Source organism: Phascolarctos cinereus, unplaced genomic scaffold, assembly GCF_003287225.1.
Source record: "Phascolarctos cinereus isolate Bilbo 61053 unplaced genomic scaffold, phaCin_HiC Scaffold_4;HRSCAF=312, whole genome shotgun sequence".
Taxonomy (NCBI): Eukaryota; Metazoa; Chordata; class Mammalia; order Diprotodontia; family Phascolarctidae; genus Phascolarctos; species Phascolarctos cinereus.
The window spans coordinates 326,345,078-326,360,630 of record NW_027555847.1 but is presented as its reverse complement, the minus strand read 5'-3'; the positions used below and the strand labels follow the sequence as shown (position 1 = coordinate 326,360,630).

Genomic DNA, 15,553 nt, shown 5'->3' with positions numbered 1-15,553 from the left:
GGTCAGATAGGTTTCTATACCCAACTAAATACATGAATATTCTTCCCCCCTTGAACCAATTCTGATGAGAGTGAGGTTCAAGCATTGCCCATCCCCCCATTTCCCTCCCCATTATAAAAGCTTTTCCTTGCAACGGCTCTTTTTTATGAGAAAATTTCCCCCATTTTACCCCTCCCTTCACTCTCTCTCAGTGAATCTCTTTTCTCACCACCTCATTTTTTTTGAGATCACCCCAACATAATTGACTCATACTGGTGCCCTCTGTCTATGTAGACTCCTTCTAACTATCCTGATAATGATAAAGTTCTTAGGAGTTACATGTGTCATCTTCCCATATAGGAATGATTACTCTTTCATGTTTACCTTTTTATGCCTCTCTTGAGTCATGTATTTGAGAGTCAAATTTTCTATTCAGCTCTGGTCTTTTTTTTTTAATCAGTAATGCATGACAGTCCTCTGTTTCATTAAATATCCATTTTCCCTCAGAAGGACTATACCCATTTTTGCTGGGTAGGTTATTTTTGGTTATAATCCTAGCCTTCTTTGCCCTAAAGAGTATCATTTTCCAAGTCCTCTGATCCTTTAACATGGAAGCTGCTAAATCTTATGTGATTCTGACTATGGCTCCACAATATTGGAATTGAATCTTCCTGGCTTCCAGTGTTTTCTCTTTGACCTAGGAGCTCTGGAATTTGGCTATAATATTCCTGGGAGTTTTTATTTGGGGATCTCTTTTAAGAGGTGATTGGTGGATTCTTTCAATTTCTATTTTACCTAGATGTTGGGGCAGTTTTCCACTGTAATTTCTTGAAAGATGATGTTTACCTTTTTTTTGGATAGTCACTTTCAGGTAGTCCAACAATCTTTAAATTATCTCTCCTCAATCTATTTTCCAGGTTAGTTGCTTTTCTGATGAGGTATTTCACATTTTCTTCTATTTCATTTCATTCTTTTGACTTTGCTTTATTGTTTCTTGATGTCTCATGGAGTCAATAGCTTGCATTTGCCCAATTCCAATTTTTAAGGAATTTTTTTCCTTCAGTGAGCTTCTGCATCTCTTTTTCTATTTGACCAATTCTGCTTTTTAAGGAGTTCTTTTTTTTTTCAGTGAATTTTTGCATCTCTTTTATCATTATGCCAATTCTGTTTTTTTTTTGGGGGGGTGCAAGGCAATTAGGGAAAGTGACTTGTTCAGAGTCAAACAGTTAGTCAGTGTCATGTATCTCATGCCAGATTTGAACTCAGGTCCTCCTGACTCCACGGTCAATGTCCTATCCATGACACCACCAATTCTGTTTTTAAAGGTATTTTCTTCAGTATTTTTGTGCCTCTTTTACCAAGGTATTAATTCTCTTTTCATAATTTTCTTGCATCACTCTCATTTCTTTCCCTGATTTTCCCTTTATCACTCTTTCTTTAACTCTTGCAGGAATTCTTGTTGAGCTTGGGCTCAATTAGCATCTTTCTTTGAGGCTTTGCTTGTATTTGTTTTCACATTGTTGTCTTCTTCTGAGTTTATTTTTTGGTCTTCCTTTATACTATAATAGCTTTTTATGGTGGATTTTTTCCCCTCATTTTTCTAGCCTATTTCATGACTTTGAACTTCATGTTCAAGTTGGGCTCTGCTACCCTTGAGGTGGGGAGGCACTGTCCCAAGTTTCAGGCTTTTTCCTGCTACCATTTTCAGAGCTAGTTCTGGGGGACTACAAGTTTTTGGTGCTTCCAAGATGGTGTGATAATGGAAGAGGTGAGGTCACTGCTCTCCTGGTTTTTATCTAAGTAGGGCTCCTGGTCCTCTGTAGCCACAAGTGCTAGCACTCCTTTTAGCCCTGGAACTATGACCAGGCCCTCTGCTCTCTTGCAGTCACAAGCACAAGAACTCTTCCCTGCCCCTGGCACTGAGATCCGGAACTTTTTATGGGTAGTTTGATACTTCTGATCTATAGTCATTGCTTGGTGACATCACCAGCTGTTATGGATTCAATAATCATTTAGGGGGATAGTAAAAAAAGTACTGGATTTAAAGTCAAAAGACTTTGTTTCACATCTCAGCTCTTCCACTTACTTACTACCTATGTGACCTTAGACAAGTTAGTCTAAGCCTAAGTCTGGGCCTCAGTTTCATCATGTGTACAATTTGGGGGTTTAACTAGCGGATTCTGAAGGTCCCTTCCAGCTTTAAGACTAGGAACACACGTCCAAATCTGTAGATCTAACCCTGATCTTTCTTTGGGACTTTAGTTCTGTCCTTAACTACCAACGAGATATCTGGATGTCCTATCAGTATTTCAAACTCATCATGTCCCAAACAGAACACATTATCTTACCCTCTAAAAATCTCCTTTCCTCCCCAATTTTTTATTTCTCTTGAGGGCATCACCGTCCTCCCACAGTGACCTAAGTTCATAACTTTGGAGTCATCCTTGACTTTTCCTTCTCTTTCATGTCTTTTTAAAAATTTAAACTTATAATTTCCCCCCATTAACAGTTATTTATTTTCTCTTCCTACCCCCCCATGAACAATAAAAAAAGAGAAACCTCTCATAACAAATATGCATTGACAAACAAAACACACATTGATCATATCCAAAAATGTATGACTCATTCTGAATTTTAAATCCATCATCTCTTTATCAGACAGTGGCTGTAGTGTTTCATTTTCAGTCCTTTGGAATTGATCAGAATTCTTAAATCTTTCAAAGATTTTGTTTCTTTATAACTGCTATCATTCTATAAATTGTTCTCTGAGTTCTGCTCACTTCACTATGTATTGCTTTATAAGAGGTCTTCCTAGTTCTCTCTGAAACTAAAATTTTTTTTTTGCCTTTTTTTTTTTGGTGAGGCAATCAGGGTTAAGTGACTTGCCCAAGGTCACACAGCTAGTAAGTGTTAAGTGTCTGAGGCTGGATTTGAACTCAGGTCCTTCTGACTGCAAGGCCAGAGCTCTATTCACTGTGCCACCTAGTTGCCCTGAAACTATAATTTCTTATGGAGCAGTAATATTCTACATTCATATACCACATTTTTTAAAACCCTTCTTCACTATGTAGGCACTTCTTTAGTTTCCTGTTCTTTGATATTACAAAAGGAGCTACTATAAATATTTTTGTGCATATGAGTCCTTTTCCTCTCTCTTTGATATCTTTTGGGTACATACCTCGTAGAGTTATGGCTGGCTACCAAAGTGGTATCAAAGTGTTATCAAAGGGAATAAACAGTTTAGTGTCTTTTGGGGGCATAGTTTCAAATTAGTTTACAGAATGACTGGACCAATTCACTGTTCCAGTACATTAGTGTTATCTGTTTTCCTGCAGGGCCTCCATCAGTGACCATTTCCTTTTTTGTCATCTTTGCCAGTCTGATAGCTATGATGTAGAACCTCGGAGTTGCTTTCATTTGAATTTCTTTATTAATTATTTGGAGTCCCTTTTCATATCATTATTAGCTTAGATTTCTTCCTTTGAGAACTGCCTATCTGTATCCTTTGACCATTTATCTACTGTCTCTCATTTCTAATCAGTAATAGTGTCTGGCATATTAAGTACCAGTATTTAATAGACCTCCCTATTAAGTAGGAGCTTGTTGATTTATGGCTTGATCAGTTGCTAAATCTTATTGATTAACACAATGTCTTCTGCCTCTGTCTTTACTCACACTGCAGCAAACTTAGTTCAGGCTCTATTCATCTTCCAATGGAGTGACCATAATATTTTCCAAATTGTTCTTCCTGTCTTCACCTTTTTCAATTCATCCTACACATAGATGCCAAATTAATATTCTTAAAATACAGGTCTGATTGCTTCTCTTCTGTACTCCATAATCTCTAGGTCAGGGTTCTTAACTTTTTTTTTGTTTAATGGGCTCCTTTGGCAATCTGGTGAACTCTACAGACACCTTCTCAGCATAATGTTTTTAAATTCATAAAATTTTTTAAAAAGGAGTACAAAGAAAATAATTTACAACATAATGCAATTATAAACATATATATTTAAAACATCAAAAAACTAAAACAAATCCACAAATCCCAGATTAAAAGCACCACATATACAAATTTAATACAACCCTTTCAGTCTGACCTTTAATCTTGCTGAAATCTACCCTTCCAGCTTTATATTTATATTATGTATTTTATTATTTATATTCATAAACTGAGATTTTTAAAAAACTTCTATCATTGTGAAGTAAAATTGTAGATACTATTCCAAACCATTTTCAAAAATGCAGACCCAAACTTTTCTATATATAGACTATACACAAAACAAGGCACTATACTTTTTTTTTTTGTTTTTTGATATTAAGGTATGAAGGTCATAGAGTTTCTCAAGAGTCCCAGTCATAAGTACAAAGGTTCAACAGAACCTTTCAGCACCAGCAGCAGTCCTTAGAACAGCTCCTTGCCAAAGGAAACATGTCAAAATGTGTATAAGATGCATATACTGGTGGGAGACATAATTCAGTAGAAGCTACTCCATCTACTTCCTGGTATTGCTCTGACACCAAAAAATATATTTTTTAAAGTGAATACATATTGTTTTGTTAAATATGTACTTGAAATATTAATATTATATATATATATATATATATATATATATATATATATATATATATATATTTAAATAATCTACTAGCTAACAAAATAACACTTTACAAAGACAGCTTCTTCAAAAATGAATAGGCAAAGCCTGGACGGAGCCAGAGGAGGGCTGGGTGGAGGCTGTGAGGTGTTACTACTTTAAGTGCGCAGGAGAACCAAGTTCACAAACAGGAAGTACCCTCAGAGTCAGCAGGGAGAAAGTTTTCAGAGAGTTTTCTTACACATTTACAAAATTAACACAACTCCAGCTCAGGAAGTATATTATAACTCCAGATCATTTCCACTTTGACTTTTAAAAAGTTGAAAACCAGGGGGCAGCTAGGTGGTGCAATGGATAGAGCACCGGCCCTGGATTCAGGAGAACCTGAGTTCAGATCCGGCCTCAGACACATAACACTTACTAGCTGTGTGACCCTGGACAAGTCACTTAACCCCATTGCCTAGCCAAAAAAAAAAAATTGAAGACCAGTCCAAATAGATGTCCATCTTCCTATCCCAATGGTACTGAAAGTGACAATAGAGATTCTTCTGGCCTTATCTTCCACTGGCAGCAGTAATGCTTAGAAAAGCCCTTTTGCTTTCTTAAGATTTACCTGTTTCCATGATGGCAGCATGCTATATTCTTCTCTGATCATGTCTAGTGCAACTTCAAAGTCTTCATCACTAAGGTAAAATTCAAGCTTCAAAGGATCCACTCCTTCAGGAGCAATGGCTAAGAGATCAGCCAGTGAATAAATGGCTTTACAAAGCTTGGCTAACACGTCTTCCACAAAGATTAGCCAATTAGAAACTTCTACATCCATTTCTGTGATTTCAGCAATGTCTTTTCTACATTCCCAACCAGGAAACATATTGGTGAAGGTCAGAGGTTCTAAACCAGCATGAAGAAGGTAGGACTTGGGGGGGTTTCTTGACATTTTTTCCTTTGTAGTACTGAAACACCATCTCCATGGCACATTTTTGGTCACTGGTGCAGTGAATCCTGGCAAAGCCTGTTATCTTGTTCTCGACTGGCCACCAGCCTTGCCAAAGATACACTTCATGGTAGTTGTCAATCAGGAAAAGTTCTGGTTATGTGGCATTGTATAGGTCTTGTAAGAAGGGCATGGAGTTGACCAGAGAAGGATCCCAGACAGGATACATGAATTAGGTGGCTGAGAAATCTCCAGATGAACTACTGAGGATGAACAGGTAGGGTACAAAATTAAACTTTGCAGGATCTTATAGCATGCAATCACAGGCTTTCTGATCTTTCTTTCCTAATGCATCTCAGAATCTCAACAGCTCTGACCCTTCATCACACTCGTGTATTGTCACCTTGCTGCTACTATGCAATCTTGCTTCCAGTGGACATTGTTCTTCCAAGATCCTTTATGTGGGCCTGTGCCAAAGTTACATGACGATTTTATTGATGCTGAGAACAATCATGGAAGTCCTGGATCTCAGGCTGCTACAGTGACAGGCAACTTCAAGCACATTTCCTTCAGTGGGAACTTCTCCTTGGACATAGTACAATCTCGAGTCTCTTTTTGTATCATCACCATCATCATCATCTTCTTTTTTTAAATTTTTTTTGGCAATTAGGGTTAAGTGATTTACCCAGGGTCACACAGGTAGTAAATGTCAAGTGTTTGATCTGAGGCCAGATTTGAACTTAGGTCGTCCTGATTTCAGGGCTGGTGCTGTATCCACTGCACCACCTAGCTGCCCCTCCTTCTTCTTTTTCTTCTTCTTCACTCCTTCTTTTTCTTCTTTTTCTTTTCTTCATCTTCTCACTTCTCTGAATGTACAACCACCCCTACCTAGAAGCATTGCAGAATATTCATACAAAGCATTCATATAACACTTTAATATCTGCAAAATATTTTCAAATATTGTCCTCACAACATAGAATTCACTCCTTCCTTACTTTGTTTCTTTCTTCTCTTCCTGAGAAGTGAGATAACTGTAAAGTGCTAAACCTAGCACTGTGAGTAGCACATATACGGGCTTAATAAATGCTTGTTTCCTCCCTCCTTTGTCTTCATGTTTCAGTCCAAGGGCTATCTTTTTTATGATGTCTTTCCTAATCTTCCAGTTGTTAGTGTACTCTTGGTGATCATCCAGAACAGTGCCTTCCTTGCACAATGTAGTAGATGCTTAATAAATATCTAGTCAACTGAATTGCAAACAGACTTACAAAATAATTTCTCTTCTTAGAATATAAAGGGAAAAGTTTAATCGAAAATGCTTAATTCTTTTTCACCAAGATTTATTTTTCATTTTTGCCTTTTGAAAAACTTAAAATTTTAAGAGCAATGGTTGAAAGAAGTGGGAATGCAAATTCTGGAGAAGACTGGGGGGGGATGGGGAATGACAGAGTTTGATAGCTGCCTTCAAAAATTTAAAAGGTGTCACATGAAAGATATACTACATTTCTGTGTAGTTTCAGAGGGCAAAACTAGTACCACTGGGTAGAAATTATACAAACAGAATTCAGGGAGGCTCACTTTAAGGAGCTTTTGGAAGCTAGGTAATGAAACACATACATTTCTATCTGAACTTAGGAAGATCTGAGTTCAAGTCCAGCCTCAGATACCTTCTGTGTGACCCTGGGCAATTCACTTCTGTCAATCTCAGTTTACTCATCTGTAAAATGGGGATAATAACAGTACCAATCTCCTAGACTTATTGTGAGGATAAAATGAGACCTCTGTAAAGCTTTTTGTGAAACTTCAAGTATTATATAACTACTAGTTATTATTATTACTATCAAAGGAAGAACTTTGTAACAATTGGACCTACCTGAAAATGGAATGAGAACTGGTCCATCAATGGATGGGCCATTTGCTAGGAATGCTGGGAAGGGAATGTTCAGGTAGGGGACTGATTTATATGATCTAGTTCAACTCTAATATTCTATAATTCTTCATTCAAAAGCACATCCTGCTATGTACATATTGCTAAAAACATTTTTCTTGTTTTTGAAATAAATTCTACTAAGAATTTATAAGAAATAATTTTAAATGAACATTTCAATACATAAAAACCAAAAAAAAAAGGAGATTATGAATGAAATTGTGGACTTCTGTTACTGCTTTTTCCAGTGTTTTTTTTTTTGGCTAGGCAATGGGGTTAAATGACTTGCCCAGGGTCACACAGCTAATAACTGTCAACTGTCTGAGGTAGGATTGGAACTCAGGTCCTCCTGACTCCAAGGCTGGAGCTCTATCCATTGTGCCACCTAGCTGCCCCTCAGAGTGCTTATTCAAAGTAACATAGAAATTACAAATTTGCTGTGCTTGTGTTCCCTCCTTTTGAACTTTTAGTTTTCTTCTGTGAATTTTAAATGTTTCATGGATGGTCTTTTCTTTCTTCTTTTGCATTTCTATCACTATCCACTAACCACCCCAAATAGATGTCCCACCTTGTAATAAATATAATCAGACAAAAAAAGAAAAAAAGTCAACACATTGGTTGTAAGGTCTGGAATTACCCTGACTAGGGAATCTTGTACCTCCCCTATAACCACGGGGTAAGTCTGATACCAAAGCAAGAGGCCAAGAAGCTCCAGATTGATTATAGGAGTTTAATCAATCATTATGAATACTTACAAACAGAGGCAATCTGGGGCAGCTGCCAGACAATTCAGCACATCCCTGCAAAGACTCCCTAAAATCCCTGTGGTAATTACAGAAATCAGACAAAGGGAGGAAGAACCACAGAGTGCTTCATTGCAAACTGGTGGATATTTTGGGTTTTTCTGTTATGTTTTGGCTAACATTTTAGTTTATACTTAGTATTGAACCTGGTTCCCAGACATCTAGGTGTTTACCCATCCAGGTTGGATAAACGCTCAGGCACTCAAGGTTGGGAACTGGTCAGGTACCGGTCATGTACAGCTCATACTACCTAAGTTATGACTTAGCGTCCAAATTATGATTTTTGTCTCTAAGTTATAATTTTTAACAGGTCACCATGTTTGGGCTTCTACCTTTCAGAGAGTTTAAGTTAATGGCTTTCAGTTCTTGCTGTGCATTATGGCTTTTCCCCAGTAGAGCTCCCACATTGGTCACGTCTGAAAATGTATGTCTCAGTCTACATACTGCTAGTCCCTTTTCTCTGACAGAAGAGAGATAGTATGCTTCATCCTTCATCTTTTGAAGTCATGGTTGATCATTGTATTGAACAGAATCGCAATCTTTTTGTAGCTGTTTTCCTTTCCATTATTGTGGACATCATGTAAATTGTTCTCCTGTTTCTGCTATATCATTAAAGTTTAAATATAATTACATATAACTGTACAGAAGTAATCTGCAAATAAACTTCATTTTAACTCCACATAAAAAAGCTTAGAATTTAAAGGAATCCTATAGTATAATGAAACATCCTGTTATTATATGAAAATTGCTCTTATCTGTTTGGTAGTTAAGATTTTTTTGTATGTTGGGTTCTCTTAAAGACAGACTCCCATATTTGATAATTTTTATTACCTTTATAATAAACATATCATATATTTTTGTATGAACTTAAACACCCAGCATTTAGATTAGAGTACTTACCCTTACTGGCTCTTTCTATAGCAGCTGCTACTTAGCAGCTTCCTTAAAACTTCAGGTGAAAAACAAACTGGACACCTAAATTTGCCATGCAATCTCCCTTCTCCCTACTCCTTCTTTCAAAGACTTGGTCATATATAGTCTTTTTGAAATAAGTGGAAAACGGTTTGTATAATTTAAATACTTTCTTTCTCTTATTCTTTAAAATACACCCTTTAATTTTGCTTAATTAATTAGAGTCATAGCAGTTAAGAGTTAGAAGCTTTTGGTAGTGAAAGGGAAGGAAGAGATCAAATACAAATCTTTATCAACATAGATACCTGTGTTTGAAAGTAAAGGGGAAGGTGTCAATGAGGGGAGACCGAAGGTAACAGAAGGGATAACTGACTGGTAGAGAGTGCTGGGGCCAGTGGGTGTTTGGTTTTATACAGCATGGCAGTCAGGGCCTTGAGTGAATGGTGGAAGTCACTCAAGCACTCAGCCTCACTTGTGTCATTCACACCATTCACAGGGGGTACTCTGGGGGTAGGCATTCTCAGGCTGTTGGAGAGAACAGCTGCTCATTACCCTTCTCTTCCACTCTGTGCCTAACATGGATGTTCTTATGTTAGCATAGATGACAGGTCTGGACTATGTAATCAAATAGCATGACTCAGTCACCATATAGCTTGGGAAAATAGCCCCCTTTTGCCTTGTACCCACTTTGTCTCAATTAACTTAACTCACCAGAGCTTTAATCCAAATAACAGCAATAAATTAAAGCAGCTTGTTATCATCGCACTGAGTGTGTCTTCTCAGCCTTTGCCCTGTCCAATTCTTGCATCAGCTCCACAGTGGCAGGCAGAACAAAAGCTCCCAAAGGGTAGCGCCTCTTACTCTAGCCAGAATGGGATAATTTTAATGCAGGTGGATCAGTTTAATGAGTGCTCTGCATCTCTTTCTTTGAACATTGGCTTCACTCACAGGTGATTACATAGCCACATCCCTTTTCTTCTTCTTGCCTGGCCAAGTACATCCATTTAATTTTGCCTCTCTTCCTTTAATACTGGACAAATGGATTTCCTCCACTACAAAATGTTAGCTGCCTAAATTGCAGTCCTGCCAGGAACGTAGGAAAGAGGAAATGGAAAGGTTCCTGCAAGCAGAGTAGTATTTCTCCAATCAAATTCCCCATGTTCATTAGTCCCTTTTACTATTTCTTATCCTCTGTTTTTTTCTCTTGTGCCTGCCCATGGGTTTTTTTTGGCTCTGCTTGCCCTAGGAACTATATGCATGAATGTTAATAGATTGTTAGAAATTATCTGTGGAATTTGAAGCTGAGGTCTGGGAATTAAGCACTGCAGCCAAAAACAACAGCCACAGGGGAGTGTCATTTGGAACATCTTTTACCTTCCTTCCTGTACCACCCCACCAAACAAGATACTTGAGTTACAGTGTCTTATTCAGTAAAGTCCTAGATAAAGATCCGTCACTTTAATTTTCCTTGTACTCAACCCAGCCTTGTACCCTGTGAATAGGGTTGTTTTAAATGCTATTTGATAAGGACTGGTTAGTGCCCAGCACTTTAAAAAGAAACAACCCACAACTTTCCAAAAGTTCATTTTTAAATCAGTTGTTTGGACCTCAAAAACATCCTCATAAAAATGTAATAAATAGTGGCTATATTGCTTGACTAGCCAATAGAAGTCTATGTAATATGAAATTGAGGACCTGGGAATTCTTCCTTATCGGAAGAAGAAAGGTTTCCTCCTTTCCTGATCTAGGGTTGGTTGTTATCCTTTCTATGCTTCTTTGCCTATTTTTTTTTAATGAGGCAATTGGAGTTAAGTGACTTACCAAGAGTCACACAGCTAGGAAGTATTATGTATCTGAGGCCACATTTGAACTCAGGTCCTCCTGACTCCAGGGCTGGTACTCTATCCATTGTACCACCTAGCTGCCCCTTCTTTGCCTATTCTTAAGAGTATTCCCACACCAGCTTCATCCACTTGCCCTTGACTTTCCTCACAAGACCCCTCTTTCTCTTCATGGATTTGTACTAGTATTTCCCTCCTGCCTGGAATGCACTCTCTCCTCATCTCTACCTTTTAATATCCCAGGCTGCTAGGTGAACATTGAATAGAGCGCTGAACTTGGAATCAGGCAGATATTTATCGTCTACGTGACCAGGAGCATTTCTTACTCTCAGTTTCCTGGAGATAATAATAGCATCTCCCTCACAGGGTTATTGTGAGGATGAAAAAACCTAAAATTGCTTGACAAATGTTAGCTATTACTTTTATTGTTCCCTTAAAAATTCTACTCTAGTACTTTCTATATAAGGAATTTGTGACCTTTGTGTGTGTGACCTGCACCCTTTTGGCAGTCTAGTGAAGCCTATGGATCCCTATTCAAAATGATGTTTTAAAACCCATAAGATTTAAATCGTAGACTCTTGCCCACGCCTGGAATTCTCTTCTTTCTCATCTCCAACTCATCTTTCTTAAATTCTTAGCTAAAGGGGCAGCTAGGTGGCGCAGTGGATAGAGCACAGGCCCTGAAGTCAGGAGGACCTGAGTTCAAATGTGGCCTGAGACCAAACACTTGACACTTACTAGCTGTGTGACCCTGGGCAAGTCACTTAACCCCAATTGCCTAAAAGCAAAAAAAAAAAAATTAAATTCTTAGCTAAAATCTCATCTTCTGCAAGAGGACTTCCCAATCCCACTTAATGATGATGCCTTTTCCTCAGAGATGATCTCCAACTTATCTTGTATATAGCTTGTTTGTACAAGGTTGTTTGCACAAGGTTGTTTGCATGTTGTCTCCCTTATTAGACTATAAGTTACTTGAGGGCAGGCAAGAACTGTTTTTGCCTTTCTTTGTATCTCCAGAGGCTGAGTATAGTGCTAGGAAATCACAGTCAACAAGCATTTATTAAGCACCTACTAGGGCAGCTGCTAGATGGCTCCATAGGAGAGAGTGAGACTGGTGATGTTGCACAGCTCTCTCACTTCAATTCAGTTCACTTGGAAGTCTTGGTATCCCCTTTCTGATGTCATGGTCCTCTCGGAGAACAAAGGACAAACAACAACCTTTGAGTACCAGGAGCTGCCCTACTGGGCACCCAACCGGCCAGTTCTAGTTGGGCAACGCAGCTCCTTCCTTCCTTTCTTCTTCCATCTGACCATTTTTCCTTCCTTCCTCTCCCTCTGTCCACATAGGGTATCATAACCTTACCTGCTGATGTTCTGCCCAAAGGAATGTAAATTTTGATGGATGAAACCTTGCAAGATATCTTGGGGTCTACAGGCTAGATTTCTTTCTTAAGAACCATGCCTTGGGGGCAGCTAGGTGGTGCAATGGGCAGAGCACCAGTTCTGGAGTCAGGACCTGAGTTCAAATCCAGCCTCAGACACTTGACACTTAACTAGCTGTGTGACTCTGCCGGAGTCACTTAGCCAGGATTGCCTCTCTAGAAAACAAAGAACCATGCCTTAAAGCCAAATCACTCCAGCTCTCATTGACTGGCCAATAATAGTTCTCAGCCCAGGCCTCCCTTGGTCTTTGTTTCAGCCCTGACGGCTCAGAGTGACTCTAAATAGAAATTGTTTGGCCAGAAACTCTAAGGTTTCCCTGAGGGTCTTCATCTCCCAGATTGATTTTTTTTTTGACTAGATAAAAGAGGCTATTCTTTGCCACATTTCTTGCCTAGCCTTAATCAATGAATGGGTCTTGCCTCAGTCAAACTGAGACCTGGGAAAGACCTTAGCTTAAAAAGGCTAAGGTCTAGATGTCCTGATCTATATCTTGCCACTGGACCTAGATGGCTCCAGAGGAGAGAGTGAGGCTGATGACTTTGCATAGCCCTGCCTCACTTGAATCTAATTCACTTGCAGGTCATGGCATCACCTTCCTGATGTCATGGTCTTCCTCATGAAGGACAAACAACAACTAGGGCAGATGGGTGTCGGAGTGGATAAGGTGCCAGGCCTTGAGTCAAGAAAACTCATCTTCCTGAGTTCAAATCTGGTGTCAGACACTTCTGTCACTGTATGACCCTGGGCAAGTCACTTCACCCTGTTTGTCTCAGTTTCCTCATCTGTAAAATGAGCTGGAAATGGCAAACCACTCCAGTGTCTTTGCCACGGAAACCCCAAATAGGGTCATGAAGTTGGACAGGACTGAACAACAAGCAGCTCACCTGCTACGCTAAACACTGCGGATATAAAGAAAGGCAAAAAATCCAGGCAAAATCCCAGTCATTTAATGGTAGAGACAACATACAAACAACTACGAAGTTATACACAAAATTATGTGGAAATGTCAACAGAGGGAAGGTGCCTAATTAAGGAGAAAGGCTTTCCATAGAAAGTCAGTAAATCTTTATTAAAGGCCTACTGTTCAGGCACTGTGTTAAGCGCTGGGGATACAAAAAAAGGCCAGATTGTCCCTGCCCTCCAGCAGCTCATAATCTGAAGAGAAAACAGCACATAAAAACAAGCTGAAAAGGGATGAGAGGTTGGGGAGGAGTAGGGGGAGAGAGGACACCAGGCTCAGCCCACCATAAAGTCCTCCAACCAGGTGGGATATTATGAGGTGTCTGCCTAGGGCCCCTCCTTAAAGAAAGCATCTGGGATCCCTCAGAAGTCCACCCTCCACAATCAGAGAGATGGAGAGGTCCAAGGAAGGGGTCATGAATGGGGTTTCTTCCTGGTTTTGTGGCCTGGGCCCACAGTCTTTTGCAGCTCCTTCACCTTTCCTCCCCAGAAACCCTACTTTTCTTTAAACTCCCAGGGGTCAGAGGCCTTGTATGCCTTAGCATGGTCATTGTGCGGTTTGGCCTAATACATTCTATGGCCCGTGTGTTGTACCGAGAAATCAGCGAGTGAGATCCAGGCATAATTTAAGATGTGGATTTATTAGCACGGGGCTGCCAGGGGTATTTACATCCAAATCAAGCAGCCCCCATCAGGGGTCGAGCTGGTGTTTATATAGAAAAGAGCATGGGAAAGAAATGCGAGAAACACTGATGAGGTAATCCAAAGATGCAGGTGTCTTTGGGGGCTATGGATGGGAAAGTACAGGGAGTATACAGGACAGGGAGGGGGATGGATCTTTGAAGTCTGGCAAGAGGAAGAGTTCTTGGGCTGGTCAAGGACACCCCTCTCCCTCTGTCTTGATGAGAGAAAGCTCTGCAACAAGGGAAAGCTTTCTCACAACACAGGAACTTACTGAGGAATTGGGAGGCTTCCAGAGACATGATCTGAGGGCTGGGGCCTGAGCAGCCCAGCTCTGTGTAGCTGTACCAGGGAGAGAGATAAGGGTCATGCTGAGACCCATGCATGAATAACTGCTAGGCACAGTGTCCTTGGGCTGGGGAATGGTTGTTAGAGACTGTGTTTCTGAGACTAGGGAGAAATTGGGGCACAAGTACAAGCACAAGCACCCGAGCACCCCATCATTACGGGTCAGAGATCACACAAACCAGACCAGGTGTCCTGGTCTCTGGTATAAACATAATTATCTAAAGCAATTATATTGCAAGCTTTCTTATCCATTTGTGTTGGAGGTACGGGCTATGCTGAGCTATGCGAGAGTACATTTTACTATTGTTTAGATTTAGGAGAAAAGAGGTCTGGGGCAAGATTAAGCACCAACTTTTGCTTTCCATGGCTTAAAGGACCCTACTACCTAAACGGCAAAATAATGTTCTGTATTATATATGTATGCCCTTGGCACCTTCCTACCACCCAGGAAACGTGAATTTCTTAGATGATTTGATCTTGTAAGATTAGGAAAAAGGAGGGATTTGAGCAGGGACTTAAAGGAAAAGCAGGGAAGCAAGGGGGAGATAAAGAGAGCATCTCCTGCATGGGAGAGAGCCAAAGCTGGGAGATTTGTCATGTTGGAGGAGGGCAGTAAGGGTGTATGTGGGGGAACATGATACTGTATGACTTAAACTACGCATGATTAGAGAAGAGCCCAATTATATTGAAAGTAAAAAAAAAATTTAAATTAAAAAGTCCACGGATCCAAGCTCAGAACCCTATTCTACACGAAGCCTTTCCCCCAGCTGCTAGTTGCTCTCCTTCCCCAATTTTATCACGTACTTGTATGGTATACATTTTTATGTACATGTAACCCTCCCCCCCCAAGAAAAAGTAAGCTCTCTGCGGGCAGGGTCTCTTTCCCTTTCGTCATTGTATCCCCAGCTCCAGCTTCGGCGCCACTGGGAGTTGCTTAAAATACTCAGTGATTATTGATTTGATCAGAATCAGCCAGTAAGAATAAAGCCGGGGCTAAAACAGCCGAGAGGAGACCGGCCCATTTCGATGGCACCCCGAGGGTTTGGTCTACTTCGCATTAAAAACCCTGCCTCAAACCCCCGAGTAGGAGGCAGAGCGCGCGCGGCCGTGACGCACTTCTCCGGCTCGCGGCG

At 40.0% G+C, this 15,553-nt stretch overlaps 1 pseudogene; it reads right to left on the bottom strand.

Moving 5' to 3' along the window:
• Positions 1 to 5,154: 5,154 nt before the first annotated feature.
• Positions 5,155 to 9,665, bottom strand: LOC110222331 (supervillin pseudogene; annotated as a pseudogene).
• Between the last annotated feature and the right edge of the window lie 5,888 nt (positions 9,666 to 15,553).